The 16,227-nt window shown below is 47.9% G+C and overlaps 1 protein-coding gene across 11 annotated transcripts in view; it reads right to left on the bottom strand.

Moving 5' to 3' along the window:
- Window positions 1-16,227, bottom strand: part of BCORL1 (BCL6 corepressor like 1) — a 64,293-nt gene that overhangs the window by 44,353 nt on the left and 3,713 nt on the right. The window contains exons 1-2 of one of the 11 annotated variants that reach the window (XM_039864967.1): window positions 12,598-13,462; window positions 11,893-11,997 (exon numbers count right to left, since the gene is read on the bottom strand). The exons of 4 other annotated variants lie outside the window; for them this stretch is intronic. The gene's annotated coding sequence lies outside the window, so the exon portion shown is untranslated. Of the gene's footprint in view, window positions 1-11,067; window positions 11,098-11,892; window positions 11,998-12,597; window positions 13,463-16,227 lie in introns of those variants that run through there. 6 more of the 11 variants (XM_039864966.1, XM_039864957.1, XM_039864960.1 and 3 more) reach the window with 6 other exon arrangements.

The following is a 16,227-nucleotide window of genomic DNA, read 5'->3' as shown; positions in this document are numbered from 1 at the left end:
CCCCCCCCCAAAATTATCCGCCATGCATACTTACTTACCACAGGAAAAAAATGTACTTCGATGAAAAAACTATGCCTCTATAGCACACCCTTCATAGCTGCCAGATCCTAGCCTGGTTCATTGTCTTTAAGCTATTTTGCACCTCTGTAAATTACAGGTAACTGATGGATATGCGAACTCTGTCTTGTCCCGTAGAATTTGGATTGACTTCCCTCTCCACTGTGGAAAAACCAGTTTTGCCTCCATTTGCAACTCAGTTCCTTCACTCTACATAAATTTGTGCTTTTAGACTTTTTTCTTTCAACTAGCTATAACATCTGTCTGGTTCCCCTGCTGATTAATGAGTAAAATAAAATCTTTAACACGTGTTCATTTTTATATCTGTACAAGACTCATGATTTTACTTTTTTCTGAAAATTATCTTTAATATTACTAAGACAGTTATGTGGGTTAACACATAATTTCAGAAAGATTTCAACAAGGGTATGACAAATGGATTGGCTGTCTGCTTCACATCAGTTCACCAGGATCCCTTTCCCTGAACATCCTGATTAATTGCATTTTGACTGTTTCTTAGAATATCTTGGAATATCTCAGTTGAAGAAACAACAGTTCAGTCTATCGGCTGATATGCCAGGTACTTTTTTCACCTTTTCTCTGGAGCATTAGAAGACTCAGGCCATGAAGGGGGCTGTTCTTGCCATAAAATGAATGTCAACACCAAGTATAAGTTTTAGTGGCTACTTGAATATTTTTAGACAGCAGATATAAGTCAGAAACCATGGCTTTTTCACTCTTAGGTTTATTTTTGTTCTGTTTAGAGGGGATTAGTAGTTTGTAGAGCCTAGCACAGAAATCAGAGGGGGAATCCTGACATTTGGAAAAAGAACAATATATAAAATATCATCATCTAGATAAAGGAGTTTTCAGACTCCCCCCAAAATCCAAAATAACAACAACCAGAAAAAGAAAGCCAAGTAAAAACCAAAATAATTACCACGCAATAGATATTTTATAATTACCTTGAGAGCAAAACTGATATTGGGCACCACATTTTCATAAGACCCCAAAGATGGAGCATCTGTTTAAATCTTGGCTTTAATTATGATTTTATCAGAGTAGCAATCCTTCCTATATGAAGCCCATTGCTGCTAATTAACAGTAGCCTTTGCTGAGGAGGTAAGGAGAGGGGTAGAAAACACAGGCAGGAAAGCATTGAGATAAGTAGTCTACACAAGAAGGCAGGATGAGTCCTCTTGAGCCAGAGACCAAGCAAAAGGAACTTCTAAAGAGGCAATGTTGGTGTCGATACCCACATAGGATGGGAAGAGTCAAGATGGCCAACAGACAGCAATATTTCCCAAGCCAGGATCACTGAGAAACTTGTTCAAAATACAGAGTCATATGTACCAGCCCTGAAGAGTCTGATCCAGTAGGCCCAGGGTTTTGTTTTGTTGTTATCATGTCCAATCAAATTACTAACTATTCAACTGGACACTACTTCTCAGGAGAGACAAGCAAAAAACAGATCCTTACAGACATGCCACAGTTGGTAGGCTCTACTAATATACTCGATTGTGTACTACTTGCTTTTGCTTGCAGCATTCACACACATATGTCGTGTGCATTGGCAATCTTTTACTCTCACTCCCTCTCTGATGAGAACCATCACAACAAGGGCAAAATGCAAAGTTCCTAAAAGGAACTTGGAGGAAACCTGGTAATCCTATGTGACCCAGGAAGCACAGGCACAAGGATATGAAATACTTCTAAGGATTTTTCCAGATGTCTCATCCATGTAATTGTTAAGAAATGAACAGCTGTATGGCCCCAGAATCAAATGCTGGTCACTGTCTAGAAGGCAGTGGGACTATCGTGAGCTATCCCCACTTTGGAGAGGAAAACTCAAAAGACACATCCAACTCATTGAATGAAAAAGGAGAGTACGTGTTCCACCAACACAAAGTGATAAGTGCGGCTGAAAAAAATAAATAAAACTTTTTGATTTAGGAGGCATGCGTACACATAAGTAGAAGGACTGACCAAGATCCAAGGGAAAGAATCTAACAAGCAGGCAGCAGAATAGGTAGCCAAACATAATCACACTACAAAACAGGGGAAACCAAAACAAAAATGGACTAATAGGAGAAGGATAACTTTAAAATGGTGAAAATAGCAGCTAAGCTGAGGGAGAACAGGTAGTAGAAGAGAAACTATAATGAAGCAGAGATCTTTTACCCCAAAAAAATACATAAGAAAAAAAAGACTCTGGAAGACAAGGGCAGATGTGGAAGGCATAAAATAGAAGCCCATATGTATATAGCAACCAAAGGGAAAAAATGAAATAGGGAACCTGAAATATTTCACCATCATGGGCCAAACTGAAATACTGTGGGGAAGCACTGAAGACAGACATTTTAGAAAAGTTTAGCGAGAACATGTTATCAAAAGGGGAAGAACATCAAATTATAGCCCAAGTCCGGGCTGAAAGGAGTTGGTAATAGGGGACAGTCATCACTAAAACTCAAAGATTTTACAAACTGGGTAAACATTTTTGGTTTTGTTTTGAAATGAAGATGCCCAAACAAGCAGATTTCACAACTACAAGCAAAAGCATGTATATGAGGAAGAGAAGGACACAAAAGGAGGTAATAGAGTATCTATCTGACAAATGCTTTTTACCAAGGTAAACACTGTTTAAAAAGTTAAGCTTGAAAGTGACCAGACAGGGTGTTCATCCTGTGAGTAAGTTTCCCAGAATCATGAAAAACATGCATGAAACCTACCCATTTATTCATGGTTGGGCTCCACCATCAGGACAGTAAATTAGAAACTCAAGATTAAGGTCTCAGTTAAACTAAATCTGGTAGTACTCCCCCAGGCTTCTTTGGTTCACACTTCCTGATGACCTGGAAGCAATTGCGACTTTAAAAAATGAAAGAGCAAGAAAATATTCATCATGAAGCCTGGCCCTGAATCTGTCCTCAAGAGGATAGGCGGGGCCAGTAGACAGTTTAGGAAGGAGGGTTGGATCAGTGATGACTAATGAGTGAAGAAAACTAATTTTGGAATCTATTGCTCCAATAGAAATTTAGAGCTCTGGGTAGAGCTCCCATAACATAGAGGCAGTCACATTCAGTCTTGACAGAAGTGAAGGAGAGGCCATCCCATTATGTCACTTTGGGAAAAGCAGCATCTAAGACACCCCCAAGGAGATCCAAGAGATCACTGACATTGAGATCCTAGGGCTAAAGTGAAAAGGCTATGACTTCCACCTAGGCACCACAGTACCTTCAGAGAAAGGTCAAAATATCTCAAAATTGTTTTCAATATGAAAGTGTACACATACCCAACAAACATAACTTTACCTGGCTTTATATATGGAATGCCTACCATAGATCTTACCCTCCTTGTTGCTCTGCCTTTCCCCATGTATATTCAACAGACTAACATTCCTGTTTTCTTTATTTATATTTAAATACATATGCCAAACCTCACCACCTAATGTGAAAGTTCTCCCAATGTAAATTGTTCTAATAATTTACTAATCTTCCATATAAGAGTATTATAATATTCTCCTCAGTATTTTCTCCCAGTATCTATATCCCCTCATCTTTCCCTACCATACATGCCCCAATCACTTTACTTTGCTTCCCTTCATGCAAAACAGGTTTCCTCTACCGCCACACACAAAATCAACTGTAAATAATCTGCTGGGTAATTGAAAGGTAGAAGGAGCCCTTTGCACTATTCATCCCAACCTTCTGCCTGACAATTTATCCTAGCACTTTCTAATTCCTCTGAGTTTTTTTTCCTATCCAAATATTTCCACTGGTTCTACACCAAGAGATCAGTCTTGTAAGGGACACTGCATTCTGTTCCCAGTTCCATTAATTCCTGTAATTTACCAAGAAGACGAAGTAGTTGCTTGCACACCACTTTGGCATGGACATCTTCATAGACTCCTTGGGTACTTCCATGTTTAAAAACCTTGCTTATAAGCATTTATGAGACTGGATACAAAGAAATGTTAACTATCTGTTAAACACATGAGAGCTTATTCATTCAAATGAATGTAGTTACCTCCAATATATTCACAATGGAGGCTAGAGATTCATCTCAATGAAGTGGTCAGGGCTTGTGATCTCCCTGGAGCTCTTCTTTGGTGAGCATTACCGTCCAAACCCCTTTCGACCCAAACCACATCCTTTTCGAATTCCTTACTTGTGTAGAATCTCTATCCATTTAATTTGAAGCTTAAAAACTGCCAAAATCCATTTGGAATCATCTAATCAAACAGCAGCAACACCCCTGAAGTGTGATATACCCTAGTACCCACGTTCTAAACTGAAGGGAGAAAACCTTGAGCATATATCTTCAGGCCCAACTTCTCAGCCATCTCAGACACCTCACTATGTCCATTTACTACATCATCTGCAAAATGGGAATAAACTAGTCCCTACTTAAAACTGAGACTAGCATGAAAGCACATAAAAGGACCAAAGGTAATCAATTCCAACAATGAAATAGGCAAAAGCAAAAGTTTTATCTCTCGTTTCCATTTTATCTTTCATTTTCCATTTCTCATTTCCAAGAGCTCTTCTACCCACTGCCATGATACTTTTTTCCTTTTATTCAAATAGTACACACTTCCATTTCCTGCTGTAAGGAAATTATTTTACTTCATTTAAGGAAATCACTTCATCAAATCTTTATACCAGACCTAGGATCTAGCTACAAGATTATATATAACTTCTAGATGTCACGAATATCAAGAAAACCTAGGCAATCACCACAAAATTAATCAGTCCTTTTCAAAATGTAAAACCACCTCAAAATGTCACCCTAAGTAACTAGTCATCTTTTGAGCACTTCTCATTTCTACTAAATCAAAAATAAGAGTTGGCTTTCCTCAGTCTCGGTCTTCAGTAGGACCTTGTGAACATTTAGTGTGTTTTTCACACCTCCAAAGTTGAATCATTATAATCTGAGACCTGATGCTTCTGTGACAGTGGCCTTCAGCTATCTCTATTTCAATATACTGCATTCGTGATATGGAAATTTTTTAATCTAAAAAGGATTCCGCCTCGCCAAACTTTTGGGCATTTTTTTTAAAAGTCTTCTGGACCTCTTATACAAAGATTTAGAAAGGATATTATCTGGCTATTTTTTCTATTCTCTCACCCCAGACTATGGGTTCAACTCATTTTATATATATTATTCATTCAAAGGCGTGCACGCACACACGCGCGCGCACGCGCGCGCACACACACACAATTAGCTCACAGAATTTCAGACTCTCAGTATTGGCTCAACCTGCTACCAGTCTATAGGTTCCTCAAAGCCAGAAAGAACATTTCACACTTCTTTTAATCACCTTCCCAGTAGCGTCTAGCATAATACAATATGCACTCAAAGAATACTTGCTAAACTACAGAAAAAAAAAAAACCTGAAATCTTCTCTACATCATATAGAAACCAAGAATCTTGTGTAAAAAGTATTGGGTCTATGATTTCCTTTAACTTCCCTTGCTTGCTCATAAACTTTCTCTTCTTTCTTTTCCTTACTTCCACAATAAAGACAATCACAGAAATAAAATAAAATTGGGTGGGGCAAAACAATAAAATCAACTTCCAATTATCTGAGTGTGGTTTAGCTACAGCTAATTTTTAAACCCAGCTGACTTATGGACTGCCTTCTGTCACTTACAGTAGATGTATGCTCAGGGAACAACTCATTTAAATATTTGCCTAAGCAGAAATAGGAAGGTAAATCTGCTGGGGAGGGGGCAGATAGAGAATAATAATGCATTTCCAAAGTCAAACAGAAATTATTATAGTTGTCCTTGAACAACAAGGGTTTGAACTGCGCAGGTCCACTTGTATGTGAATTTTTTTCAATAAATATACAATTGGCCCTCCATATCCCTAAGTTTTACATCTGTGGATTCAACCAACCATGGATCAAAAATAGTATTTTCGATAGAAGGTTGGGAATCTGCAAATGCAAAGAGCCAACTGCATGCACTGTTCCCCGCCCCAGGACACTAAAGGACAACTACAGTTAAGTTTTTTTGGGGGGAGGGGTCAAAAGTTATATGCGAATTTTCAACTGTGTAGGTCAGAGTCTGTAACCTCCACATTGTTCCAAGGTCAATTGTAATTTGTTAACTCATCTACTGTTTTAAATTGGCCTGCTATCACTCTCTCCCTATACTGGCATAACTGATTGTTGGCATCAAGTCCACTCTGGCTACAGAGAGGGACTCTATTTTACAGTCCATCTTTTTTCTAGGAAGTTTGATTTGATGATACCTGAGCTATTTGAGATGTTATTCTCTCCCATACAATCACTGATGAACATCCTTGTCATAGAGCCATACCAAGCCCAGGGAATATATACCCACTTTTGTAGAACTTCCAGATGTCAGAGATAGCTGGAAAGCCCTACCAGTCATAATTGAACACAGTAGCCCTTTTCAGAAAGCAATGGTTTTTAAAAATGTCATCCTAGTAAACTAGGCTTCAGTTATTTTTTAAGCATGACCCAAAATGTCCCCTGAAGTTTCAGCTGGATATATACTCTTCTGTTCCTGCCCTGAAATATTGAGTAGTATTACAGCACAGTTGTTAAAGAAGCTGCCACTTCTACCTCAAAGGTAGATACAATAATGTAGTGATGAGCCAAACTATTTCCTCCTATCACGGTGTAAATGCTAAATATGTACTGATACGACAGGAATATGGAGAAAGAGCACAGAAGATCAAGATATAAGGAGAGTACTCAGGAGCTTTTGACAGTTTTCATTCTTCCGCCAAGTTCACCATAGTGTAATAGAAAAGGTACTGTCAAAGGACACAACTGAATAAGAAAAACTAGATTATAATATAATAATAGATGCTATTTACTGAGCACTTGCTATGGACTCGGCACTATATGTACATCAACTCATGTAATCCTTACAGCTCTGCAAACTTGAGATTATCATCTCCATTTTATAGATGAACAAACTGAGGCTAAAGAAAGTTAAATGACCTGTTTCTTGCCATCCACCTAGAAGGTAGAAGAGCAAGACCTCTAACCTAGGCTGTATGTCTTTAACACCTGAAGTAATTCTGATGCATGCTAAAGTTTGAGAACCACTGTAAGATGCTAACCTGGGTATGGTGTGACCGAGTCAGACCAAGCCAAGCTTCATCATCATAAGATACCTAAGCACCTGATGGATCTAGGTATAGAGTGCACTGACTCCTCCCGGGGATCAGAGTCATGTGCAGTGCATTTCTCTACAGAACTTGGAAAAATGAAAATCTGCTTGCTCTCTTTGTCCCCAAATACCAGCATTATAACAAAACTCAACTGTACCCTTAAATGGCACTAACACTAAGATTTCTAGGCATACCTTAGCAATGAGGTAAGCAAATTTTGTTTCTTTGCAGACATTAAAGAAGCCCAAAACACAAAGCTTTGCCTGCCCCTTGGTATTCTCAATTCTTCACGGACGCTTAGCTTAATTAAGGTCTTCTTAAAATCCAAATGAAGACATATCCTGGCTCACGTACCCTCACAAATAAATCTGAAAATTACCACGTTTTACAAATAAATAATAAATCATCTCTTCAAATTCATCATAATTCATTGACTAGGGAAAATATGACCTTGACATGCAGCCTGCAGCCACTTTTTAAACAATTACCCATTTTTAAATGTTTTATGGGAAAAGGGTGGTTTCTACTTTAAAAATAAAAGAGAGAAACAGAACAGCATATTTGAATTACGGGGAGAGAAACAGAGTTAAATTTTACTCTTGACCAGAATTCAACTTTAGTTCACCAAAGAAATTTTTCATTATACGACTGCTTTTAAGTTATGAACAGTGGTAAAATGTAGATTTAGAAAGAGAATAGTTTCTACATTATTTTAGGGTTGACCATTAAAAAACTGGCATTGATAAAGCCAGTTCACATGTGAGATTATATAAAACACTACCAGCATCCTAGTGGCCAAAAAGTAGATTACCTCTTATTACCTCTCTTTGGCCATACTAAAGCTAAACCTTCTGAAAAGCATAGACTCACACCTAACTGGAACTCCAGCATTAAGAAATTTCTTTTCTTTTTGAAAACTCAAAGGTCCAGAATCTTCCTTCCCCCTTACATAATCATCAGTGGCTTCTCCCCGCTCCAGTCTATTATATATCATCAACAGTTCCCACTTTCTTCACTTTTCTCTCTGTTCCACTCCAGTGTTCACTTTCCCAACTAACTCTACTGTGAATTCCTCCTCTCTCAATCTCAGATTCTGGCCGATGCTGGAAAACAGCTCCCTAACCCCTGTGGCCATTCTATTACATCTCAAACTTAGCTCAGCCTAGAATAGAATCAATGAACCACTCCAGATGCCCAATTACCACATTTTAACCCCTTTCTTCCATGCCCCAGCCCCACCTTCCACTTCTGGCCTAAGGCTCTCAGGTCACTGTTCTTTATACTGTTTCACTCTGGACTTTCCATAACTCACCTTCCTATATCTAGAATTCCTCCCACTTGCAGACTGGAAAAACTTCTGTATTCCCCCTTTCTCCTTCAAGAGTATTCTATTTAGGACTATGAATTCCTTCCCCCATTCACTATCCTTACTTTGTCTAGATTTTCTAATTAATGCTTAGACTTGTAAACCCTGGATATCAGCTAACCTCTGATTCCTGGGCTCTCCCAGGGCAGCAGCTACCAAAGTCAAGTTTTTACATTCTCTGATACTAGCTCCAGATGGCATCTGAGTACACATCTTCCTCCTTCAGCTAGTTATTCCACTCTTTCTCTCACATTCTGCACTTTTTAGCCTGTATACTATCTCTCGATTCTCTATTTCCTTATGGGTATTTTTACATTTCTTCCTATATGCCAGTTTCTCCCCAACCCTATTTTAACCCAAGATCACTCTTCTCTCTTGCCCCACCTTAGTGAGTCTATCATGAAAGTGTAAAGAGCCTTAAAGATTCTTCAAACTTTACTTTAGAAAACATTATCCTGGAGATTTCAAGGTTCTACTTTTTCCTTAGTTGGCCCTAACATGGGACCAGTGACAATAAGCTTTCTTTCCCCTTCACTGCCCAACCAACCCTCTTCCTAACTTCTCTTTTTACCTCCCTTCTTTCTAGTATTCAAGTCCTTTTCTCCCACAATTCTGTTGCCCTAAAAGAAGCACCTCTCTAAAACCCATGATCCAGACTCATCATATTGGGAGACCCTCGGCCATCTGCATGAAACTTTTTTTCCATATATAGTGAACTGCAGCATGATTAAAGCAAAGAGACCCCTGAAGGAAGCCCTTCTGCTTCCTAAGAAAGTCTATGCCACTAAGAAAGAAAGGAATCCTCCTTCCCACCCTCCATCCCCTCTCCTGGTAAATCAAAACAGATCTATAAGTGCCCTTTGTGCAGCCACCATTTCTTCTGGAACTCTCCTCCTCTCTGCCCAATACAGCCTCCAACAGCAGAGCCTACCAGGGACTTAGCTTTCTTCTGCGCTACCCCAACAACTGACCTCTTTTCCTTGTTGGCCTATACCAAAGAACTAGTCCTTCTTAACCCAGACATTTGAGTCCCCTCACTTTCTCCATCAATGATTTCTCAGAGCCAGAATGGGGAAAAAAAACCTACTTACCCTTGCTACAAAGATGATAACAAGGTTAGTTAGCCCTCTTAAAAGTCGATTTAAGTAAGACCTTATTTCCCATAGTTTGTGCCTCTGGTCCCCTACAGCCACCCTCATGGACAGCTACCTCAGTTGCCCTATCAAAAGATGAGTCTGCCTATCAATATCTAGATGGCTTAATCAAGGTGGTAATGTCCCCCCTAAACTCTATCAACCTTCAGATTCTCTGATTTTGAGTCACCAAGCCCCCCGGCTCCTCCTAGCTCCCCCAGTCTTTTCTACTAAATTTGCTTCCCCATCAAAATTTTACAGGTTCCTCCTCCAATCTTTTACTTCTATTTGGAGTCTCTGGGTGATTCTCAGGATTCAGTTACCCCACTTACTCCCCAGTAGAATCCTCCAAATTTCTTTCCTGCATACTGTCCTCTTTGGTATCACATGGTAACATCACCATCCAATTTGAGTACTGCGATACCAAACTAAACTGTGCTCCGTTGTGCTGCCTACAATTTTCCCCAAAATAAACCTCCCTCTACCCCAACTTTCAAGGATAGGACAGAAAACGGAGAACTAAATGACCTTTAAAGTCTCTTCAACCTTGGAATTTTATTATAAACCTAACCCACTCCCAACCCCAAATGCATCTCTCATTAATTTCCCCAAAAAAACGTTTCAGCATGGTGACTTTGAGAAATAGTCTTCTAAACTGAAAGAACTATGGGGCTACCAGGGTAACACTAACCTACGATTGCACCCCAAAAGTCTCACCAAAGATTTTTGCAATAGTACTCCACATCTGTGCCACAGGAACAACCTCCAAACTGGCTTGAGAGTATTCAGCTGTCATACGAAGTTACCCGGCCTCCTCCCACACTCACCTAAAGAAGTCCTAAACCCTATGCTAGATGTGTCCTCGGCAAGGGAAGCCTTTCTTTATCGCCTACTCTAGCAGACACCAAGAATGAATAAGTATCACCACATCGACAGCTTCGTACAACCAACGTTGAAAATTTCAAAACAATAAAACAAAAACATAGTGCTTCCACTGGGGGAGGAAGGAGGTGCGGGCAGAATAGAAGGGCACCCCCATCGGCCTGTGCTGTTGGCCTCCCAGGTTTGCCGTGTGCTTCCCACCTGCCTTTCCCTTCAACATCTTTCCCTACATAACGCGAAATCCCCAGCCGAGGTGCGGCCGGCTCCTCCCAGCCTTGCCCCGGACGTCCCTCTGGCCCAGCCTTCCTCTCGGCGGGACCCTGGCGAGGAGGGCCCCCTCCACCGTCCAGTTCACCTCCCTGTCTCTTCCCGGGCTTCTGGGCACCCTAGCAGGGCTCTGTCCCGAAGCAGAACCTCGAGGAGCCAAGCCCACGAGGCCCGTCGCGGGACCCAACCCCCCCTTCCTTCTCCCAGCACCTCGTCCTCCATGCACCGGCCCCCGGGGCTCTTCGTCGTCGTCGTCCCGGCTCGCACCGCCCCCGTCGGGGCTCCACCCCCCCGCCCCGGGACGGCCCCACCCACCGCGGGCGCCCGCGCCCTCTTCGGCACGGAAGACTCACTTTGGCCTCCGTTCCCCGCCCAGAAACTGGCGGCGGCGGCGGCAACGGCTTCTACAGCGACTGGCAAACAGCAGCGGCGGCGGCAGCGGCAACGGCAACAGCACGCCGCCCCGGCCACCCGCCGCCCGCCAGACCCCGCCCCGCCTGCCCGCCTGCGCCGGGACTGCTCCCAAGCCCACCACTAAGCCCCACGCCCCAGCCGCGATCTGCTCCAATCCAGCTCTGCTGGGCCTCCTGTCCGTTTCTCACGCCCCTTAGGACCGGGGTGGGGGAGCCCTGGGGTTCGTGGCCATCTCTCGCCCTCCTCCTAAGCTGAGGGATTGCCCCTGATCCCGAAACCCGGCCCCGTAACCAGAGCCTCTCTCCTTCCAGACCTCGGCTTCGGTCTCAGACCCTTTGCCTCCAGGCCTGGCGCGAAGCGGGTGGAGAGCTTGTACGCCGGATCTCCCCCTGGCTTGCCGGGGCTAGTAGGAATTGCCCCCCGACCTCATCCTCCTTCAATTTAAGCCCCCTCCCCGCCGCGCCCGGCCCGGCGGCTCCCGCCCCTAGAGCGAGGGCAGCGGAGCCAGGGCGCTCTGAAGTCATCCCCCGCCTTTTTTCCAGGGACTCCGGATATTGCCCCTGCCCCATCACAGCCTCCCACTCCCGGGCAGGCCCGCCGCCACCTAGGGGTACCCCTTACCCTACGGTTCCTGCACACCAACACCAGGGAGAACGCAGCCCTGAAAAGCACCCGTCGCACCTCCCCTCTGAGGTTGGAGGGTATTTTCTCTCGGTCTCTTCAAGACTTCATCACGGACAGCAGCCCCCCCAAAAAAATTAAAAAAAAAAATAAACAAGCCCATTCTCGCCCTGCTTTGCTGGCCAGCCTCCCTTACGATCGTCGGATGCCTAGATTGGGGTGGGGGGTAGGCATTGGGGCCAGGTAGTTAACAAGACCGTAGCCACCACCTTCTGTTCTGAATAGTGGGGTAATTCCAATGGTTTCCCACCCCCCAGGATCAATGAGACCCCCGTTTCCATGGAGACCCCCGCCCAGCCAGGAAGAAGACTCTCTCGAATTGTGCCGAACAAGTCTCACCTGGCCGAGGGAGAAGGGGGTGAGGAGGGGGTAGGGTAGGGCAGGGATGGGGTACGAAGGTGGTAAGTGGAAGGGAGCTGTCCCGAAGGGAGGGGCGAGAACAGGGCGAGCTCCAGGGAGCGCAACGTCCGGGGACACGGAGAGGACGGCGCCCCCGGGGGGCAAGCAAAGCGGACGCGGGGCGAAGAAGGGACAGGGTTGAGGAAAGGCTTAAGATAGAACGAAGCGGGGAGGGGGGGATACGAGAAAACCGAGGAGTCAGTCAAAAGGGGTGGAAGGGTTGGGGGAGAGAAAAAAAAGACGCACCTGTTCCCGGGTCGGCTCCGTGGGGAGGCTCAGGCCGCCACCCGGGTTCTCCCTCACTCCCTCAGTACCGCCGCCCGCTTCATACTGCCCCGATCTGATGCCCCTATCCGCCCCTTATCGCCACCGACCTCCTTCTCCTCTCTCTCGGCGGCGGCGGCGGTCGGACTCTAGGAACTGAGAGGAAGAAGGGAGGGCTCAGCAAAGCGGAGGAGAGACAGAGCCACACACTGGCAGCAGCCGCGGCGAGCGAAAAGAGTGAGGGGGAGAGCGATGTGTGTGTGTGTGTCTGTGTGTGCGAGCGAAGCCTGGTGGAGTGGGTGCCGGTCGCAGGGCTCGACGGGAAGTGGAGTCCGGCTGGGTCCGCGGGCGGCGCCAGCCCTCGCTCCAAGGGACTACAACTCCCAGAATGCCACATGTCCCTGCCCAGGGGGAGGAATGGGGAGGAGGCGAAGGGAGGGAGCGAGCGAGAGAGGGAGGGACGAAAGCAGGGAGCAAGCGGCGGCGAAGGGGGCAGAGCCAAGCAGCCCCGGTGACACTGGGAGGGGAGCAGAGGAGGAGGGGATCGCTGTGAGGACCGAGCGGATTCCGGAGAGGGAGCCAGCGGTGGCTGCAGCAAGCCAGGCAAAAAGCTAGACTCCCAGGAGAGGCGGAGGCGCTCAATCAGAGGGGCTGCAAGAGTCCCAAGCCCCCCCTTCGACGCCCCTCGAAGGGGGAGATTGAGAAAGGGAAAAGATCGGTGCGCCAAGGCCTGAGGGTTCCCTCTTTCTTCCAACGCTGTCCACCTTATGCCCCAACCTGACTTTCTCAGACCACTGGTGCCTAATCTAGTGTGCAAATCCAGAGACCCTAGATCTCCCCTGCTGGGCATCAAAGAGCAGACACATTGAGTCCCCTTCTCCGAAGGGCCTGAGGGAGGCTCTCCTTGCTGGCAGAGCGTGATTCCCTCTTTCTTCCCGTCACCCCCCATCGTTGCCACCCCCTTCTCCCTCCCCGGAACCCCTCCTCTGAAGCTGAGGCTCGAGTGTCCCTCCCCGCTAAGAAACAGAGTCCTCTGGGGGCGGTTACCCAGCCCCCTCCCTTATGCTGGGCCCCTACCACCAGCATCCCTTCACAACGTTGCCCTCCTCTGTGAGGAGTAGTAGTGAGGGACGACCCGAGTTGGACTGGTGGCACTTTCCCTCGGAACCCAGCAGGTATGGCCACGCCGAACCTGTGTAGTGATAAGCGTGTCTCCGTTCCCCACCCACCCACCCAAGTTCGGATCCCGTGGAAATGTCTGAAAGTTGTTAGTGGAAGTGAGCTGGAGGTGAATCCCAATCCTAAAACCTCATCCCAGGCATGGAAATCCAGGGGGTTGTCCCTTTCCCTAAAAGCCATCAAGTCGCTTTGGGGGGGGTAGTGGGTAGTAGATTATCTATACCTCAATGTCCACGCGACTCGAAGCGACACTACACGTAGGAATAAGATACCAACTAGGCTGCTGCGGTGGGAGGGAAAGTATACCCCTCGCTGTCGTCCACCCCCAAACACATACCCGTAGGAGAGTCAAATGGCCAAGGAAAGGGTTAGGCGGTGGGAGTGCTGGAGAGTCAAAGGGTTGTGGCAGGGAGGGTCCGCGGCCCCCCCTGAAGTGGAATCCAGATGCTGCTTTACAGTGAGGAGAGGCGGTCCTTGTGTTGCAGACCGTGTCTTTCCTTGCTTTTCCCGGAATCGCCGCTGAACACCGTCAAACACTCGTAGTCACTTACCAGTCAGTCCCCTAAACCCATCTGTGCGCGTGAGACGGCGGGAGCCCGGGAAGCCCAGGCACAAACTCCGCGGAAGCTGGCCTTCCTCGCCGCCGAGCTGCCGCGGGCCTCCCTCCCTCCGCTGGCGGCCCCGCGGATCTACCTTCGCCCCCGGCCGAGGCCAGACCCCGCTCGCAACTCCACGCCCCTACTCCACCCCCCGGCTTTCCCTCCCCTCGCCCTCTCCCCGCGGGTCAGCCCAGCAACCCTAGCACCGCCCGCCCTGCTCATTCGAGCCCAGCAAGTGCCCCGAACTCGCCCCCGCCCCCACGCCCAGGCCAATCCCGGCCAGGCCTGGTTTCCCCCTCCCGCCGCGCCCCGCCCCCGAATCCACGTCCTACTTCGCCACCCAACTCGGCTCGGTCCGGGTTCGGCCCGCGCCTAGGCCATCGGAGTCCCCGGTTCGGTCCGGTGTACCGCCACACACCCCGCCCTTGCCTGGGTGCTGGCCTGGCCCTCTGCCTGCGCCCGCCAATCCGGCCCAGGCGCGTGGTCCGGGTCCGGGTCCAGGTCCCGGTGCCGGCCTCGGTCCCTGTGGCGTTGCCGCGTCTCGCCACGAGGGCTCGGTCCACGCAAGATCCGAACCCGCGCGGGGTGAGAGCCGCAGAGAGCAAGTTTCTTTATCTTCCCTCCGCCCCCGCAGCAGGGCCGCACTGTCCCCCCCACCCCCCACCGCGCCCCCTTCACCTGGGCAGAGCCCGCGGCCGCTGTCGCAACTTTGCTCCTCTCCACGCCGCGGAGGAAGCGGGTGAAGCGGCAAGAGGAGGAGGAGGAGGGAGGTGGCTGCGGGGGGGTTTCTGGGATCTGGCCGCTGGGCTCCGGGAGGACACGTGGGGGAGGAGGGGAAGGAGGAGGAAGAAGGGGGAGCGGGCCTGCAGTTCTTGGGGCTCCCCCTGCCAGCTCCAGGGAAGCCGGAACCTCGCGGGGCAGCCACAGACCCCGCACCGGCTACGGGGGAAGAACGGACCCACCTTCCCCAGCCAGCCCCCAGCTCCAGGAAGGGGGGGGTTGAGCAATGCCGCTCGGGGTCGGAGAGCAAGCCTTTTCGCTCGTGCTTTATGTGTGATTCTCTCGCTCCGTTTAGACTCAGTGTATGGGGGGACGTAAGGTCTTGCATGAGGGGGAACGCCCCCGCCAGACGCCCCGCCCCTCTCCCGGATCCCCACTTCCCTAACCCGGGCGACCTCCATGCAGGGCTCTGGCGCTCAGGCACCCAGGCAGCCCGCGGGCGCAGCCCCAGCCCCAGAGCTGAAGTGGGACAGGTGCTGAGGAAGGGAAAATGCCAGGACTCGCTGCCTCCTCTCGCGTCTGCGGGGAGGCCCACCCTTGGTGGCGACCTCCGAGACTGCAAAACCTCTGGGCCGCCCTCAAAGGGCATTCCCCGGCCTGGGCGTAGAGGCATCTGGCGGGGGCAGGGGTCGGGGTGCGGAGGGGGGGAGAGATAGGAGCGAGGGGCCTAAGGAAGGAAGGAGGAGAAGGGAGACGAAAAGTCTGTAAAGGGGACGTCTGCAGGACTCCGGGTCGAAAACCTGGCTTGAGAAGGACTCAGTTTCTGCCCACTTTTTCCGGGCTCCTCAATCATCAGACCGAGCCCCTTTACCCTTACCCTTTAACTTAACTACTCCTCGCCTGACGAAGGAATAAATTCTCCTGTGTGTTTACATCCCAGGGCATCCCTGGAAATGAAGGGCTGAGAAGCCTGCGGTCCACATTGGAACTCTGATGACTTTATGTTAGCTACGAGGAGAGCAGCTTGCTGAGGAGCTGAAGCTGCGGTCCGACTTGCTTTCAGGCTTAGGGTGTTTCTTAGCAGCTCCAACCCTGAGCTGGTGGTGTGGACTTC

This window comes from Pteropus medius, unplaced genomic scaffold, assembly GCF_902729225.1.
Source record: "Pteropus medius unplaced genomic scaffold, Ma_sr-lr_union100, whole genome shotgun sequence".
Lineage (NCBI taxonomy): Eukaryota > Metazoa > Chordata > Mammalia > Chiroptera > Pteropodidae > Pteropus > Pteropus medius.
This window is presented reverse-complemented; position numbering and strand designations above follow the sequence as displayed.